This window comes from Diuraphis noxia, unplaced genomic scaffold, assembly GCF_037042655.1.
Source record: "Diuraphis noxia isolate RWA-SAM2 unplaced genomic scaffold, SU_Dnox_SAM2 contig0002, whole genome shotgun sequence".
NCBI classification, from domain to species: domain Eukaryota; kingdom Metazoa; phylum Arthropoda; class Insecta; order Hemiptera; family Aphididae; genus Diuraphis; species Diuraphis noxia.
In genome coordinates this window covers 19,619,951-19,626,557 of record NW_028301712.1, presented here as the reverse complement: position 1 = coordinate 19,626,557, position 6,607 = coordinate 19,619,951, and positions in this window count along the sequence as shown.

Genomic DNA, 6,607 nt, shown 5'->3' with positions numbered 1-6,607 from the left:
TTCTTTTGTGTCCCGGCAACACGCGGCGGCGGCGGCGGCGGCGGCGGCATCAGCAGCAGCAGCAGCCTCATCCCCCCTCGTCACTCAACCACCACCTATACACGTACATATAGGTTCACTACGGTTTTGTGTACAGCGAAAGAGAAGAAAAAAAAACTTATTAAAAAAAAAGAATATAAAAGAAATTACGTGCGGATGACTCAATGACTGTGTCGGTGGCGGCGGCGGTCCTATCCGATTTCATCGGTGCGCAGAGAATCCGAAACCGATCATTAGGCTCCAGCGGATCGTGACCCTCCACGTGGACATGAATGACGGGGGGGGGGGGGGGGGGGGGGGGGGGATGCGTACCGGTGGTGCTAAACGCGCGCGCGGCATCGAATCCAAATAAGCTGATTAAGCAGACATGGGTGATATGTACCTATTTATAGGTGGGCATTCGAGATTATATATGGCTATATGATATCCGACCATGTATTATATAGCGCAGGTAAGACACACTGTAGGGATTTTTGCGCCGATGTCTCTAATCCACCTCCATACTCCGGTCGTCTAGACGTATATAAGTTAGGCACGTATATACAGTGTGTTCAGTAACGCTGCAATACAATTTTTTCCGTATAATTATAGCATACTATTTATTTTGTATATTAAGTCTTATGTGCGATCGAAAGAATCGAAAACTTCTCATCTAAAGACACGACGGTTTTGATGGAGATGCGTGGTAAACGTTTTTAAGCCATTTTAGGGATTATATTATAATTTATATTCTGCAATGAGTACCAAAAACACCACGGATAGGTTTTTGGTTTTCTATGTCATCATTATATAAACTCCACGAGTGACTTTTCGACCACATAAATCCACTATACTTGGGACAAAAATGATTACCAGATTTTATTTTATTTTATTTTCGACTTCGGTCCACGCTATTTTTCCTAATTTATACATCGGTACAATAGTATTATATTATATTTATACGAATTCAATGAGACAACATCCGCGAATATTACTCGAAATATTTCTTTTTTTTTTAACTAGAAAATTGTGCAATCTGTAAAAAATAAAATACAACAAACAAAATAACATAGGATACAGTATAACAAACAATAAGTTAAATTAAATTACGATTATTTACATCAATTCAGACAAGGGGTTGACTGACGAGGCCAGCATCCATTGATGGAACTTCATGCGAAATAATATTAAATTCAAAAAAATATTTTAGTGGTCTTCCATTATTTATTTGGTTCGCATCACTGCTGCAGGAGGCTGAAATATTTACGGTATATCTATATTGCCTTGTGATTTCAGATACGAAACATCCTGTACATATAATATATTTTATGAACGAGGGCGGTAAACAATAATACAATATAACGCACTGATAAAAAAAAATAATAGTATTACTCGTGTGTGTCATATAGGTAACCAGGTAGGTTTATTATACCGTACATTACATATATATATATATATATATATATATATATATACGTGTGTGTGTGTGTGTGTGTGTGTATTTGGGCGTTATGTAAACGCGCACATGCGTTCATTATATACCTGCAGTGATTCGGAGACGACATGAGTAATAAATCGCGTGTATACTACGTTTACCTTTTTTTTTCGTTCCTTTCTCCGTCCTCGAAATTTCCTCTTTTTTTCCTTTTTCCTATGCGCCGACCGACTATACAGGACACAGATATATATTATATTATAGGTAAGATGTATATTATATACGGTGACTGTATACGCGGCGAGTATAATAATATACGCGAGGGGACCGGACGGCAATAAAAAAAACTGCACGTACTCGCGATAATTTTTCAATGTACGAACAAAAAAAAAAAAAAATATATAACGATAACAACGATTTTCCTCGCCATCGTGTGCATTTTAGGTACACATGTTTTCATTATAAAACATTATAGGTCATGTGTCGCATATACTCGTCATATTATATTTATTTTACCTTGCGCGGCATATAGTGCAGTCAACGATCTTGCTCTGGCCGTTGGCGTTTACATATTATTATACGGAGGGGAAAAAATTTAGCTCACACATGGTATACTGTATGTACGTATATACATGTACGACATAAGACATTAGGTTGTACATACATATATTTCAATGTATACTCTATACAGTCTCGGACTCTCGGTCTCGTAGACTAAAATTTCAACGGGATCGTCTTCGTCTACTGTCTGTGTGACAACGAAACGAATCATCACGTCGTGCGATAATCACGTGCGAGTATTATTGTATTGTAATTTGTATTATACTTATACACATGTAGCGGAAGTTTCGTATATACCTCCTTCAAAGTGCTTACCGTGAAAGTACGTCTGTCACCTATATAATAATTCAAGATATTATGTTACATGCGTCCGAGATAAAATAGAATTTACTTTTAAAGATTAGTGTCATGTGGAGTACCACTTAAAATAAGGCGTTACCATCGATATATTATTGCACATTTATGATACATAAATTATAGGTATACTCACTACTCAGTATAATATAATTAAGTATTTTCGAAAATGAGTAGGATTGAATAAATTCAGATGTGCTTAGATATAGATTGAATTCACCAAATCAAAGAACCTACCCAAAATGTATTTGGGGAGCAAAGCAGTTTAAGTCCTCTAAAATCTAGATTATATAGTGCTTAAATGCCTTAAATTCAAATACATATATATTTTAAAAAAAATCAATTCTTATATATTATTATATATCAATTCTTATGTATTCTATGTGAATGATAGAGGAGGTTAAATAACGCAGAATGAGTAACAGAATGACTCAATTGTACTATCGAATCTGTCAAGAGTGGGATTGAACTTCACCACAGTATTAAATACTTCAATATATATATTCTAATATTCTATACATACTCTTAAATCATACTAGACTATCTAGTTTTTCCAAACTAAGAAAATTATATACATTTTATATTTAACATAACATTTTATGTCTTTATGAATTTTGTGTTTTGAAATCGTGTGCAAAATGTATATTTTCAACATTTAGTACAAATTTCACTCTGACATGATGTAGTTCATAATTTTATAAATTTTAATATAATCAACAAAAGTATAGGTAAACAAAAATACAAGTAAAATTAAATTTTTTTATTACTTTACTTAATGAAGCAATTTTAGCTTATTAAAAGTTAATAATTTATAAATTATAAAATGTATGTCTCATACAAATATTATAGTAAAATACAGTTGGTAATTAGGGATCCGTTAAATTTCAATTAGTATTTACATCCTCAAAAAAACTTAAAATATAAATTTAATACATAATTATTTATCCAATCACCAGATTCCACGCGTATGCATATAAGTTTATTATGATATATTAATACATATTATACATAAGCATATAATATATATATAAAATAAAATATAATAAAATATTTTTTTTTAAGTAAAATGTTTCTAACAAACTATATCGTAATTTACTTAACGAAAATATTGATATTTAAAAAAATTGTAAAAAATCAGTCTTTTGACTTAAATAAGTGTTTTCACCGTATATATTTTTCTGAAAATCAGATTTACAAATTGGCTATATTAAGTATTTCGAAAAAAATGTTTATCAATTTTAAATTTTTTTATTTTCAGCATTAAACAATAAAAAATAAAAAATGTATTCTAAAAATGTAGCGCAAGTGTCTATGAATTATATTTAAAAGAAATTTAAAAAAATATTGATTAGAAGAAAAGTTATTTCATTTATATATGTATATGTCATCTATATATATTTATATTAATATGTGCAATATATATACATTGTAATGTTGTATACATTCTAACCTACATATATTATATCCAATAATCCACATGCGTGTCCGCTTGCAGGTTTTTCATTCATGCACGCATATTCGTACACGCTCACGTACCTTATACGCATTACATTATTATATTATTATAGTATCATCAAAGCGACGCAACACATAAAAATGGACACCCATTGATTTTGACTAATGTACCTATAATATATATTATATATATATACATATAACATTTCATGCATTACATAGTCGTTTCAGAGTTCCCATATTTGAAGAATGTGTGTACGCGCATAACATTATTATTTAAGTAGTTATTATATTATCGTAGTAGGTTTATCGTGAGATACACGCGTTTAAATTCATTCATAAAACGCGTTGTAGAATATCGCACATACTCGAACGCATTGGTACAGTGAAAGTATAAATAATATAAATTATATTCTGTTATACGTCGACGATGAGTAATATTAGTGTACTGCATATAGTAGGTACCCTGCACGTATACACGAATCCGGAAATTCTTAATATGCATAGATTTTGCCATTTTGGAATATTTTTTAATTTTTGATGATTAAATGTAAAATGGCACATAACAATATGCAGGATATAGACGATATAGTTCTAGGGTTCTTTGCAGTGGAGAACTTATATTTTATAGCCTATATTATGTATTTTTAGCTATAGTAATATTGCAATAACTATAACTGTGCATTAAGTTATCAAATAATAATGTAACATTAATAAATCATATCTAAAAAAATATATAATCCTTGGGTTAGTGATAATCTACTGTATAATAATGTAATATTCCATCATTATGATGAATATTTGTCATGTCTTATACACTTATCAGTTAATTGCAATACATAGTCTCACATACTCACATAGCAATTTACAATATCATAATGTCATTGCAAATGTCGAAAACTTAACTAATCAATGGAGATATAACAATTAAAAATGGCTAATATTATATAGAATCATTGAATGTATCTAACTGTGGTAAAGAAATTTTCCAAATTACATTTTCTTTTTAAAATATATTTATTTTCCCATCTCAACAGCCACACTTAAACATTAATTTTTAAACTTGAAACTATTAAAATGCTATCTTTTTAGTTTTTAGTTTTTAAAAAGAAGTAAGTATTTGCTTAATTTGTTTCTATATTTAATAAATTACAGTAATTACACTAATATTTTAAGCGCATATAGTTGGATGCGTTTGAATGGTTTGATAGGTATTTAACAATTATGTCAATATATCGCGGTACATTAGAAGTCATAATTTAAATGTTTTCAAATATTGTTCTTTTTTCTTTTTATATAAATATTAGTAAAGTATATAGAGTACATACATGGAATTTGACACATTGATATATGTAGGTAACAAAAAACAAAAGTAGGTATTGAAAGTTGTAAAAATAGAAAAATAATATTGATTATAAATTTAATGTTGAATATTTTATAATCAATGATAATATTATTAAGCGAGGAATAGGGTTTAGGCTTAGAATTAGAAACAATATAAAGGTAAGACTATAATACAACAGTAATAATTTCAGACCGTTGTCATATTTTGGAATATAGAGTGAAGAACCTATATTGTATAAACAGTAGGTAGCTAGGGAACGTAAAAACAATGCCTGCACGTACTTGTAATATACGTGATACGTGTCTATATATTATATGTATATTAACTTAACCTATACATTTAATATGCAATAATATTGTATTAAATAAAAGGCATTGACATGATCGCCATGAATACATAGTATTATGTTTTGCATTACTAAATACGCTTAAAGTATATGCATCATCGGCACCAATACAACTATTTTATTATACAGTGTGTGTGCCAATTGACAGCCCCCCGTGCTCGACTATAGTTAGTTTAGTTACTATACACCTCCCTTCAACTCATGTTTTAAAACGTTCACAACCATACATAGGTAGTTACTTATAAATGGAAATTACCAATTCAATACGTTATAATATGCTAACTAATATATTTTAAGTTTAATTTACGTAGGTATAGGCGGTAAACCGAAAAAATTAAAACCGTAATTTACTCTATAATTCATGCTGGTTTAATGATTTTCTAAAATATAATTATTTATTAGAAACATTTATAATAAATACGGTGAGACACCCTGTACATAAATAAATGATATTCTGTAAACGAAATGTTCGTATCCGTTTCCCGCGACCAAGGTAGGTTTATTACGATGGGCACAAGGCGTGATGCCTACCTATATAATATATATTAAAATATATATTTATATTTACATACAACTATATAAGTCAGTACCTATATACAATGTTTGGACCATTTAAAAGTAAGTATAGATTTGTATAATATATATAGGTATAATATTTAAATTATATGTATACCAATATACCATGGAGTTTGTGGCAACAGTGACGAGCGAGAAGCTATATAGTCGTCGTGCCGCGGTGCTTTGCTGCGGCCGCCGTACGTTACATATAGGTATATAATATACTTTACCTATATTACCAACGTGCAACGCGCATTTGGAGGAGTCCGTTATGCTTCACGGTCCGGATACCACGGACCAAAGAGAGATGACGCTGAACCGTGTATACATCTATTATTATCATTATTACTATTTAATAATATATATAGGTAGGTACTATTATATAGACAGTATAGGCAGTACAATATATATATATACACAATATATGTATAGTTTTTTTTTTGTTTCCACTCCTGTAGTCTTTTCGTCTCATCGTCAGCGGCTATCCGTCGTAACGTTGTGAATGAAATAAAAATAATATATAATAATACATTTA